Source organism: Mus caroli, chromosome X, assembly GCF_900094665.2.
Source record: "Mus caroli chromosome X, CAROLI_EIJ_v1.1, whole genome shotgun sequence".
Classification (NCBI taxonomy): Eukaryota; Metazoa; Chordata; class Mammalia; order Rodentia; family Muridae; genus Mus; species Mus caroli.
This window is the reverse complement of record NC_034589.1, coordinates 34,129,474-34,143,860: the sequence shown is the minus strand read 5'-3', so window position 1 is coordinate 34,143,860 and position 14,387 is coordinate 34,129,474.

Below are 14,387 nucleotides of genomic sequence, written 5' to 3'. Positions count from 1 at the left end.
CACACACACACACACACACACACACACACACACACACAAATAAAAACATGATCATGGACTCCACTTTTGGAGGCCAGATACTCATGAGGATAGAGCCTGATGTGGAGTATGTTTGATATAACCAGAGACATTTCACTGGATAAATTAATTTTTCCTTTCCCAGCAGGTCACAAAGAGCTTCTTGGCTAGAGGTAAGACCATGTCTGACTTGAGCCTGAGTAGGTCCTGTGTACTTGTGTATGCTGCTACTACATTTTTGAATTGGTTTAAAAAAATGCTTAACATTTTTATTTATTTTATTATTTTGTATCCACAAATATTTTGCCTGCACACACACACACACACACATATATATATGTATATACATACATACATATATATATGCAAGTATATATATGCAAGTATATATATGTATATATATACACATATATATAAACATATATATGAAAGTCTGGTGGCCTCTGAGTTTAGAAGAGGACATTTGATGTTTAGCAGTTGGTTGTGAGCCACAATGTGGGTCCTGGGAATTAAACCCGGGTCAACACAAGCCATTGCTCATAACCACTGAACCATCTCTCCAGTACCAACGTTTGAAAGATGTTGGTGCTTTAAGTGTTTCAGATACCTTATTGTGAGCTCACAATATTTTACTATGGTCCCACCCCCAGCGAAGAAACTATTTGGAAGTGATACCTTCTGGCTAAGGGAAAATCAGTTTTGTCCAATGGAGTGTCATTGGGTATACTTCAGGGCACTATACTTTAGGCAATTCCCCATGTCCAGGACTAGTTGCTCAGAACAAAAGGAACTACATGGTTTGTTTTGGGGGGGTTGGAAATTTTTGATAAAATTTTGTTGTTTTTGTTTTGGCTTTTTTTTCCTTATTTACCTTTTACTTGTCTGTTTTGATTTTTGTTTTTGTAGTTTGTTTTTTCTATTTATTTTTGTGTTTATTTTTGAGACAGAGAAAATAAATTGGGTGAATTGGAAGGTAGGAAGATCTGAGAAAACCTAGGGTAGTGAAAAAGCATTATCAAAATAAAGTGTATGAAAAAAATTAGTGTTTCACTGTAGTATTAAATAGAGTCTTAGAACTCAGAAATATACAATATTTTTGTATGTTCTGACTTTCTCTCTCTCTCTCTCTCTTTTTTTTTTTTTTTTTTTTTGGTTTTTCGAGACAGGGTTTCTCTGTGTAGTCCTGGCTGTCCGGGAACTCACTCTGTAGACCAGGATGGCCTCAAGCTCAGAAATCCACCTACCTCTGCCTCCCGAGTGCTGGGATTAAAGGTGTGCGCCACCACGCCTGGCTCGTATGTTCTGACTAAAAACCGAGCCTGTATAATTATATCTTTCAGTATAACTATCATAGTTTCATTTATGCAACCTAGGAATAATCACATTGACTGCTTTTTATAATATTAAGTTATTGAATCAGCCAGAGTTTACTCTCTGTTGAATTCTGAAGGCTTATTTATAAAAGCTACAGTTGCCAGATTCATTCCCTAGCGTAATGAAGAAGATGAATGTGTATTCACTACGTGGTTGTAATAACTAACTATTTCCCAGGGGAATTTGAAACAACAACTGATGTACTAAGATGATTTCAAGACAAGTTTGCAATAACTGGCTACTGGGGTAGTAAGTACCTTATTATAGTGTATAAAGTGTTATGTACAGTGTACTAACAAATTAAATGGACTTGATTTCATATACTAAATCCAGTATTACTTACTGGGGCTCTGACCCTGGGAAAGTCATCTTACTGTGAGCTAAATGGTTTTACTTTGTTCATCATTATAAGGAGTGATTCATGAAATAGGTTTTGCGATGGTATGAGTTCCTGTACATTCCTGGTAAGTAGTAGATAAGAAAAAATAAAAGATATACCACTAGTCATAATAATAATGAAAACAGTACCAAGAAGCAATGTTTTTAAAACTTTATTGTAAAATCAAATCATATACAGAGTTTTACAAATCCTTAATTTGAATCCCATTATCAATTAAATTATATTATGTAAATTTGGTATTCAAGTCATTTCACCATACAGAAAAGTTTGGTAGCCAATAACCTGTACTAAAAAATCTTTCTTGTTGCCCTTGAAACAGATATATTATTGTCATATTAGAGAATTTCATACCTAATTGACATGGCAGCTGGATTGCTATGATCCTTTATTGCTTTTCTCAATCCCAGCAGAGCAGGTTTGTACTTGTTTGAGTGTTTTATTTGTAATTACTTTAAAGTTTTTGAAAGTTTTGTCCCACTGGCTGATCCTTGTGAAAATGTGTGTCAATGCTGTTGACTGAATAAGCCTACATGTGTGTATATGCATTTTCTAAACCCTGAAAATTAAATGTTTTAAAAATTTATGTTTTTATGTATTGCATATATGTACATAAAATTTAGTTTCCTCTACTGCCACAATTTTAACAGAATATTTCAGTCTTTCTTTTCTGCATATACTACATTGGAACTTAGTTTTTTGTATGCTCTTCCTGAAGTACAGTACCTTGAAACGAAGTCAGTGTTTCATTGTTTCATAATCCCTTTCAATTGATCTTGAAATGTTAGCATGTAACCCTCCCCAAGAAAATCATTTTAATGTTGTTGACCATGCATCATTATTGATTTGTGTCGAGTTTTATATTCAGAGAAAGCAGCAAGGTCTTTTCAGGTACACTGATATTATTCCAGGTCTTCTGTATCATATTCAATTTTGAAGTCTAATTACAGCAATTTACATCTATTCATGTTAAATATATTTCTTCATTGTGTTATCCAGTTGAAAGTTTTTAAAGAGTAATTTTGTCATTCAGATTTTGTAACTATTTTTTCAAACAAAAATGTAATATAATTAGAGTAAATCAGCATAGGTGGTGATTACAGCACATTGAAAAAGACAAAATCATTCCTTTTTGTTGCTTTGTTTTTAAATAAAGTTTACTTTTCTCATATTATCTTTGAATTGCCACCATTCTGTATAGTTTAGTTGTGAGACTAGCCTTTAGAAGAATCAGGAAGAATATTGCTGACATAGCATCAATACTCCTTTTAAACAGAATATTGAACATCTACTGTATAAGAGATACTAGACTAGCTTTAGGGATATGTCAACTAGGAAAATAATTCTATTTAAGTTTTCTACTTCTATTTGATTTAGGTAGGAGCTGAAACAATGTAACATGTATTCTGATTGAGGCTGGTACTGTGACACATGGAAGTCCAATTGAGAGACATCATACTCATCTTTGAAGGGCAGTGAAGGCTTTCGGGACCAAACAAATTTGAACAACAGGTAAGTTAAGAGCCAAGTGAAGAAACAGAAGGGGACAGGAAAGCAAAGTAATGTACTTATTATGTGTGGAAAATTGTTACTATATTCCTCTCTAAAAATAGCAACATTGAGTAAAACATTGAAAATTGATTAGGCTTGAAAAAGCTAACAAGAGGGAATAAATATGTAGTAGAAATTGACATATTTCCATCCTGGCTAGGCTGTGATAAGGTTCCATAATATCCTTGTTGGGTATTATAACAGCACTCTTCATAAAAGACAAAATTTCAAATATACATCAATTGTAAAGTAATAAATACACACTGGTATATTTGTTTTTTTGAATCATTTTTCAGACAGAATTTGACTAAGTAGTCTGAATAGGCTTTGATACTGTGAGCCCCTTGCTTTTGCCACTTTATTTCTTAGATTTAGGTGTACATCAGAACTTCTAGCTAAAGTTTATTTAATAATTAAAAGATATACCTGGAAATATTTGATGTGAGTGATACTATACAAAGTGTGTAACAATTACATATACTAGTGGAAATATACATTTTTATTTGTGTGGGCAAAAAATGGAATAAATTTACATGTTAAATTTGAAGATGTTCATGTTAATTTTAGATGCCTATAACATATCTTGTAAATGTATATAAGGAGATTAATAGAATGATATTTAGTATAACACAGGTAGAAATAGAATTTTTGTTTTTAGAATTTCCATTAACAGAGAATTAGATGGATCATGGGATGCTGAGGAACTAAGTGTAATTATTTCAGGAATGCACATAAGAAAGTATTTAATATAGGGCTGGAGAGATGGCTCAGTGGTTAAGATCAGTGACTGCTCTTTCAGAAGTCCTGAGTTCAATTCCCAGCAACTATATGGTGGATCACAACCATCTATAATGAGATCTGGTATCCTCTCCTGGCCTGCAAGGCATATGTACAGGCAAAATTAACCCAGAATTGCAGAGCTGTGTCTCTAGTTGCATATGTAGCAGATGATGGCCATCAATGGGAGGAGAGGCCCTTGGTATTGCGAAGATCATATGCCCCAGTACAGGATAATGGCAGGGCCAGGAAGCAGGAGTGAGTGGGTTGAGGAGCAGGGCGAGGGGAGGTGGCTTTGGGGATAGCATTTGAAATGTAAATGAAGAAAATATCTAATTTAAAAATGCCTTAAATACATTAAAATGTCCTCTTAAGATTTTGTCTTGGCACATGGGTTCTTAGAGAGGTATATTGTTAAACTTCAAAAATTTTTAATATTTGTCATATATATTTTATTTCTACTTAAAAAAAAAAAAGGAAATGCAGGGTCAAAATAGCAGTGACTAAAGGAAAGTTCATCAAGAGACTGCCCCACCTAGGGATCCATTCCAACTACAGACAGCAAACCCAGCCACTATTGCTGATGCCAAGAAGCGCTTGCTGACAGGAGTCTGGTATAGATGTCCAGTGAGAGTGTCTGCCGGAGCCTAACCAATACAGATGGGGATGCTCATAGCTAACCATCAAACTGAGCACTGGGATCCAATGAAGGATCTAGGGGAAGGACTGAAGGAGCTGAAGGGTTTTGCAACCCCATAGAAGAACAACAATATCAGCCAATAAGACTTCCCAGATTTCCCAGGTACTAAACCACCAACCAAATAAAGAGTACACATGGAGGGACCCATAGCTACAGCTGGACATGTAGCAGAGGATTGACTTATGTGGCATCAATGGGAGGGGAGGATCTTGGTCCTGTGGAGGCTTGATATGATGCCCCACAGTGTAGGGGAATGCTAGGGCGATGAGGTGGAAATGGGTTGGTGGGTGGGTGAGCACCCTCATAGAAGCAGGAGGAGGGGCATGGGATAGAGGATTTGTGGAGGGAAAACCAGGTAGGCAAATAACATTTGAAATGTAAATAAATAAAATAACCAATAAAAATAGAAAAAAAGGGGAGACCCTTTAAAGAAAAGGAAAATACTCAATACCTAAACAAAGTTAGTTGCTGGGTTACATAAATTACTATTACTGTATACACTTTTCAAGCCCATACAATAATGTAGAATTAATTTTATGGGCATAAGAATATACAATACATGTATAAGCATTTAGATAAGTAATAAACCTAGAATTTGCATAAATGATTGTTTCTATCCTGTGAGATATGATTTAAAGGAACTTAAGCATAAAGAAGAAAATATCTGCCAGACTTTGTGTTCATGAGCATTTGTTACATTATCTTCTATAATCTAATTTTATGTTTTCATAATTAAAAAGAGAAAGAGAATTATAACTAGACATTACTTCCCCAAACAGTATAAGAGCTTGGGAAAATGATAAGGTATATATGCAAGAAGGCATATTTAATGTAATGGTGTTCTTAGGACTGTGAAAAGGAGACAAGACTCAAATGCAGAGACGAATTGTAAGCAGTTATTTTTGCTGTTACTTTACAGATAACAGCAAATGCTAAAATTAAAATCTCTGTTACCAGTGATGTTCCCAATAAGCAGCAAAACTGTATTTTTCTTAATATATGTCCCAGAGCAAAGTAGAATGAATAAATGTCTAGATACTCATATTGGGTGACTACTGGGGGAGCCATGTTCAGGCTTTTATGTGCTAAAATTATATTTCAGAGTCATCACTCCATAGGTGGTAGATTTGATTCTATCTACTGCAAGCTATATGAGAGATCTCGATTTTCTCATTTTGTGGCTGGCAGGGTGAACTGTCCATCTGCTTCACTAGTTTAGAAGGTAGTTCATGCTACAACTACCTCAGAGAGATCATTGACTATATAAAGGAAACTTGTATTTTGATAATGATTGAGGTAAATTGACAGTAACAGTGATATGTCTTTGCATTATAAATGGAAGTGTCAAAGAATCCCTATGTAAATACTAGAAAATGATACTTAATTTCTCTTACATCTATAAAGATGTCAATGGTTGTTACTAGGACACATGTGCCAAAAAATTATTCTAAACAGTGCTAAGAATTTTTCTTTATTCTTCAACATAGAAAAAGAGCCAGTGAAATTTTATCACAATTTTATTTATTTTTCCATTTATTTATTTATCCACTGTACATTGTAATTACTGCTCTCCTTTTCTCGTAACACAGTTAGGTTTTTCCTAACATAGTCTCTGCCCCCATCCCCCCATCCTCTTCTCCTCTGAAAGGGTAGAGACTTATCCTGGGTATCAAACACACACACACACACACACACACACACACACACACACACACACAACAAAACAAAACAAAACAAAACAAAACAAAAACAAAAACAAAAACGAAACAAACAAACAAAAAAACACTGACACATCAAATCTCTTCAGGGCTAGGCACATCTTCTCCCACTGAGGCCAGACAGTTAAAGAAGTTAAGGCAACCCAGTTAAAGAATGATTCAACAGGCAGGCAACAGTTTAGGGATATCCCCTGCACCAGTTGTTGGGAAACCCACATGAGCTGCACATCTGCTAAATATGTTCAGGGGGCCTAGGTCCAGCTCCTGTATGCTCTTTGGTTGATTTTTCAGTCTCTGAGAGAGCCCCCAAGGGTCCAAGTTAGTTGATCTTGTTGGTCTTCCTGTGGAATTCCTATCCCCTAACTCTTCCATCAGATTCCCAGAGTTCTGTCCAATGGGTCTCTGCATCTGTTTCAGTCACCTGCTGGGTAAAAAAGGACAGTTATATTAGGTTCCTGTCTCTAAGCATAACGTATCATTAATTGTGTCAAGACTTGGTATTTGCCCATGGGATGGGTCTCAAGTTGGGTCAGATATTGGTTGGTCATTCCCTCAGTCTGCTCCATTCTGTGGCCCTGGGCCCTGAGCCCTGCATTTTTTATAGACAGGATAAATATTGGGTCAAAAGTTTTGTGGGTAGGTTTGTATTCATATTGCTTCACTGGGGGTTCTGCCTGGCTACAGTAGGTAACCTCTTCAGGTTCTATTTCCCAACTGCTAGGAGTGTCAGCTAACATCACCCCCATAAAATCCTTGGGGTCTTTCTCTTCCCAGGTCTCTGACATATCACAGAGATGCCCATCATGCCCCCACTTCAGACTTCTAGACTCCAATTTCCATTCTTTCTCCTGTCTTTTCCAACACCTGATCCTAAACTTCCCCATGCCCCATATCATCTCCTCTCCTACCCAGTTTCCTCCCTCTCTCTGTCTCTTATGATTATTTTGTTTCTCCTTCTAAGTACAATTCAAGCATTCTCCACTGAGCCTTTCTTCTTGTTTAACTTCTTAGGGTCTATGGATTGTATCATGGGTATTCTATAACTTTGTGGCTAATATCCACTTATCAGTGAATATATGCCCTGTATATGCTTTTGGGTATGTGTTGTCTCATTCAGGACAACACTTTCTAGTTTTATCCATTTGCCTGCAGAATTCATGAAGTCCTTATTTTAATAGCTGAACAGTATTCCATTGTATAAATGAACAATGTTTTCTGTATCCATTCTTCAGTTGAGGGATATCTGTTTTTTTTTTTTTCAGTTTCTGCCTATTATGAATAAAGCTGCTATGAACATAGTCCTTGTGGTATGGCGGAGCATATTTTAGGTATATGGTCAGGAGTGGTATGAGTGGTTCTTCGGGTAGAACTGTTTCCAATTTTGAGTTCTATTAGATTTAGCATATACAATTTTCTGTTGGCGTCTTTGATTCACTTGACCTTGAGTTTTCTGCAGGATGAGAAATATGAATCTATTTATATTCTTTTACATCCACTTAGACCAGCACCATTTGATGAAGATGCTTCCTTTTTTTTCCATTGTATGGTTTTTGCTTATTTTTCAAAAATCAAGTGTCCATAGATTTGTGGGTTTCTTTTTCTGGGTCTTGTATTTTGTTCCATTGAACATGTCTGAAAAACTCTGCCAAAGAACTTTTACAGCTGATAAACACCTTTATCAATGTGACTGAATACAAAATTAACACAAACAAATCACTAGACTTTCTTTATATAAAAGGTAAATGGGCTGAGAAAGAAATCAGCAAAACAACACCCTTTATAATAATCACAAACAATATAAAATATCTTGGTGTTACTCTGACTATGCAACTGACAGACCTGTATAACAGAAAGCTCAAGTCTCTAAAGAATGAAATTGAAGAAGGAATCTGAAGATGGAAAGATCTCCCATGTTCACAGATAGGTAGGATTAACAGTGAAAATGGCCATCTTAACAAAAGCAATCTACAGATTCAATGCAATTCCTGTCAAAATTCCAACATAATATTTTACACACTTTGAAAGACCAGTTCTTAACTTCATATGGAAAAACAAAACACAACAAACAAACAGAACTGTATAGCTAAACCAATCCTGTACAATTAAAGAACTTCTGGAGCAATCAACTTCCACTTTTATTTCAAGCAGAATTACAGAGCAATAGTAATAAAAACCATATGGTATTAGTATAGTGAAAAGTATGTTTCTGGGTATGTCATGTGATATGGACTCATGTGGTGTTTTGCTTAGATAGACTCATGTGGTGTTTTGTGAGGCTTCCTTGGTCTGGAGTCTTCACTGATCTTTGTTTCATTGAGAGAGGCACTGCAAGAGGATTTCTTTCTTTCTTTCTTTCTTTCTTTCTTTCTTTCTTTCTTTCTTTCTTTCTTTCTTTCTTTCTTTCTTTCAGTACAAATCATTTGCCATTTTTTATTAGATATTTTCTTCATTTACATTTCAAATACTATCCCGAAAGTCCCCTTTACAACCCCCTGCCCTGCTCCCCAACCCACCCACTCCTGCTTCCTGGCTCTGGCTTTCCCCTTTACTGGGGCATATAATCTTCGCAAGACCAGGGACCTCTCCTCCCATTGATGGCTGACTAGGCCATCATCTGCTCTATATGCAAATAGAGACACAAGTTCTAGGGGGTACTTGTTAGTTCATATTGTTGTTCCACCTATAGGGTTGCAGACCCCTTCAGCTCCTTGGGTACTTTCTCTAGCTCCTCCTTTGGGGACCCTGTATTTCATCCTATAGATGACTGTGAACATCTACTTCTGTATTTGCCAGGCACTGGCATAGCCTCACAAGAGACAGCTATATCAGGGTCCTTTCAGCAAAATCTTGCTGCCATATGCAATAGTGTCTGTGTTTGGTGGTTGTATATGGGATGGCGCCCTGGGTGGGAAAGTCCATGGATGCTCCTTTCTTCTGTTTCAACTCCGAACTTTGTCTCTGTAACTCCCTAGCTGGAACAACTACTCTGGAAATCAGTCTAGTGTTTCTTCAGGAAATTTGACATATTACTACCAGAAGATCCAGCAATACCTCTCCTGGGCATATACCCAGAAAATGTTCCAACTGGTAATAAGGACACATGCTCCACTATGTTCATAGCAGCTTTATTTATAATAGCCAGAAGATGGAAAGAACCCAGACGTTCCTCAACAGAGGAATGGATACAGAAATTGTGGTACATTTACACAGTGGAGTACTACTCAGCAATAAAAAACAATGGATTTATGAAATTCTTAGGCAAATGCAAGAGGATTTATTCTGGCATCCTGTCTCATCCCTGCTCCCACTGACTGGTGCCATTTTGGCAGAGGCCTGCCTCTTTCTGCTGGAGAGATTAGAATTGTCCCAGAGAAGAATTTCTAAGTAGGTTCACATCTCCTTGTCCTATTTATCATCTTTTCTCTCCTACCTTTGGATGGTGGGCTAGAAGAGGGGTCGAAGTATTTGAGAACCCCTATTAAAAGTACATTTTAAAGAATTCAAGGTTACAATATCACTGTTATATTTAACATACATTTCATGAAAACTACCATTCAGTTTGCTCTTGTTTTTAGAAACTATAGTTAAATGTTTTGGTGTTCTTAGAGCTGCAATATACTGTATTGCAACCATGTTACTTAGTAATATCAAGCATTCGAAGTATGGAATCTTTATATAGACACAAGACATTTAATATGAACTGCTTATGGATATGCTTCTGAACCAAGTATGTAATATTAATGATCATAGACCATTAAATAACATACCAGTTAAGTACCTTTTATGCACCAGGTAGAAATTTAAGTAGTATGTAAGGATTTATTCTTGCTACCATCCAAAATATAATATTTATTTACTCATAAGGAAAAGGAAATTATAAAATTAAATAATTTTCCCAAGGTCACAGAGCCATCGAGTAAAGTGTAAGAATAAGGACTCTGATATAAAAGATTTATGGTGTTAATTATTTCCCAAGATTGGATGATGCTGAACAACATAAATGAAATCAAAGAACAGGTTTTCAGCAGAGAGACTATAGACTACCATATATCCTTTCTGTCTTTTGTGGCTACACTCATTCACCTTTACAACCCTTTCTGTGTTATAGTCAGGTTTTTAAGCGGTAACAAAGTTCAGGTGAATTTCCAGTTACACTGTGGCATTTTGTTGGCATTCTTTGATTTTAGGAAACAAAACAGACTCTGCAAAGGAGTATATGAATAGAGGCTTTGTCAGTTGTTTCCCATGGCTCTAGACTCATCATTTCAAAATTGCTTACTATTGACTTAGAATAGTTTTATCAGGACATGGTTTCTAAAGCTGCAGCTTCAGGAATTTTGCTCTTGCTTTTCAGCTGGCTTTCCTCTCTCCCACATCCTTTCTTTTCCTTAATGATGTATGAATGAACACTGAATTCACTAGAGGAGGAGATCACTGTTTAAACTACTCCCATGGCTTACCATTTTGTCAAGATAGGATACAGTAATGAGAATAATCACTTCCAAATTGATGTTTTTGAAATTTGGATGTTTCCTATATTCTTGTCTTAAAGCAGCTCCATCTGGAGTTAGTGTTGAAGGCCCAGCTGCCAAACATAGGAAAGACAAAGACAAGCTTGGAATAGAGGTGAATGCACTAGGTTTGAATACTACCAGCATGAAAAATAAAGCTGCTCAAGTTGGCATTCCTGCTAGTTTGATCACTGAAGGACAGGCTTGTTTATGAAACAACTGAGGAAAGGACTTTGTGTTGACCTCTAAAGTGAATGTGAAATCACCTCCCTCGTAGGAAAGGAAGGCTTGATTTGAGTCTAAAAGACTTTCTAAGATGCCATTTGCTTCCTGGAACTGTAAACATGACTGTTCTGCACAGAACATGAAGGACAGGAAATAGTATTTGCCAGCATTCATTCTTTCCAAATTACCTTATTGGGCCACTTTTGGAAGCAAGTTGTTAAGATCAGTCTCATTATGGGGAAGACACAGAAATTTTCTAAGGTCATGACTTACTAAGTAATAAAGGAAAACTATCAGGCATGTTCAACCTGTGGCTTATGGCCTAAATTTTTCCAACAACAACTATGAATGTAGTTAGATACAGCTGTAGAAAATAAGGTTATGTTGCAAGGTTAAAGTTTTGGAAATCCCATCAAGAGAGTCTGAGGCTGTATAATAATACTAGTAACCAACAATTATCAAGAGTACACCATAATAGACAATAGTAACATTTTAAGTGAGATTTTTAAAAAGGTGTATTTATGATGGAAACTCAACTCAACCAATGGACTGTATGTAGTGGCTGAGAATTCTTCCACCCTAACAATAAGGATAAAAGCTAAAATCAATTTAGCACTTAGTAAGGGCCATGCTCTGGATAAAGTATTTTAAGTTCATTATCTCATTGAACCCTCACAGCTATACTTTGAAGGGGCTAAAGTCTAGGGGCAGAACAGAGACAATAATCAAATAATCTCATAAATAAAATGGCAACTATGATAAGTCTTAAAAGTAGATATCTAAATGTATAATTAAGGGGATTGCTCTAGTCATGAAGATCAAGAAAAGGTCCTCTGAAGGAGGAGGTAGGAGTTGAGGAATGCATGTGCAAAAGCTTAAGAAGAAGAAAGTTTGGAGCTTTTGGAAAGTTGAATCCAGGCCTATGTGACAGGGAAAGGAAAGTAAGCATAGGTACGGAGTATTTGAACTTTGGAAATGGAGGACTAAACAAGGGTAGGATCCTGTGATAAGTATAGAAGGCTATCAGACCATAAGAAGTAGGAACACTGTGAGAAGTATGACCTGTTCTGCTTTGAGGTGGTTAGCGAAGAATAAGTTAAATGTGATCATATTCCATCCTGTGAACCTATGAAATTCCCCAAAACAAAATTATAATTAAAAAGAACAGTAGAGGACAAAGAGAATTGATACCATGAGTTAGGCAATCCTTACATTTATTCAGGGAAAAGGTGGTTGAGGTATCTAGAAGCAGGTATCCATGGTGGAATTAGAATAAATCTGGTTAGCTGAAAAAAGATTTAAGTCTCTGTATGGAACCAGACTTGGTGACCTATGATATTCCAGGACTATGCTACTAATAATCCTGCTATAGGCATAATTCTGTCTGTTAAAATTCATGCACTGATACTTTAACTCTTAGCTTGATTGGATTTAATTATTTAAAAAAGATAATTAATATTTAATGAAGTTACATCCTGAGGCTCTAATATATTAGGTGCGATATACTTCAAAGAAAAGGGAAAAAAGCTGGGGACTAGGCTCCAGGAATAAAGTACTTGTCTCGAAAGCAAAAATACCCAAGTTTAGATCCCCAGTACCCAACTGAAGATGGATGGTTACATCTGTAGCTCTAGTACTGTAAAATAAGAGTGCATTTGGAAGCAAGTGATACCCCAGGACCTAATCTGGTGTATGCAGTTGTGAACAAGAATTCCTGTCTCAAATGAAGTAGGTAAAAGCTACATCTGAAATTGTCCTTTGATCTTGACATAGTGCCTTATCATTCATGTACCCATGTTCACATATATGCACAATAAAGTGTGCACACAGGCATATGTACCATTCACCATTTACATATGAAATCAAAGAGACATTAAGCTTGCTTTTTGTGATTTCACACAAATCCTCTCCCCATTTCTCCCTCCCCTTCTCCTCAGAATATGGCTGAAACTAAAACACATTCTGAGGTTTCATGTTTTTGTGAGTAGTTAGCTATGACAGTAGGAGTAATAAAGATTAAATACCCCAGAAAAATCCACATTCACAGCAAAAGATGAAGATATTGGGAATTTATAATCACCCATACATGTCCACAAACTGAAGCATGAATGATTCTTCACCCTAAGTTATTAATACATATTTTAGGAAGGGCTAAGTAGGACAGAAAATTTGAGTCTCCTGTGGGACTTGGAACAAAATTATGATTTTCATTTTCAAGAGCAAGTTCTGAGTTTAATTATATAATATAAAAGAAAATTAGCCTAGACATATATCACATATAACAAATAACCACAAATACATCACAAACCACATATCCTTTTTTTACATGGCTTCAGACAAATATTTCAGAAGCAAACGACTATTTTCCATAGAAATACTGGGGATCTGCATTCTCATTGCTTAATATTCTCCATATTTCTGCTAACCAATGTAAAGCAGTGAGAGGTAAGGAGAGAAAACCTTAAACCAACCCTTCTGGAGTTAGGTAACTTATCCATGGAGAGATTATAGGTAGATGGACTTGGTCACAAGTTTTCACTTGATCATTCCCTAAGCTTTACTTCCTAACTCAAGAACTCACAGCTTTATTTAAGTATTTGTCTTTGTTTTCACTAGGCAAACAGTTTAGGATACTGTCATTATTTTCAGACCCTTGGGGTCCTCTAACTTCTTTCCAAAGCTTTGGTTCTTGCTCCATATGGAATTGACTTTTGGTTTCCTCTTAATAACTTCATTTTTCTCTTTCAGTCTTTGCTATCTTAGCTGTTAGGATTGCCTGTCATCTCTGAATTCTTATTGATCTTCTTATTTCAAGGCACCTGTCTTTAGCTTTGTCCAGATCTGGTGGAATATAGGCTTGAACTGTGTTGTAGGGCATCATAAATCACTTTTTTTTCTCTTGACATACATTTTTTAAAGAAACCTTGGACATAGAACTGACATTTAAACTAACGGCAATGTTAACTTTTCCTAACTTTTAGGCTTTCAGAGGGAGATAGTATGACATTGAGATATCTTACCTTAAATCATACTAATCTCATAAATAAAATGGCAACTATGATAAGTCTTAAAAGTAGATATCTAAATGTATAATTAAGGGGATTGCTCTAGTCATG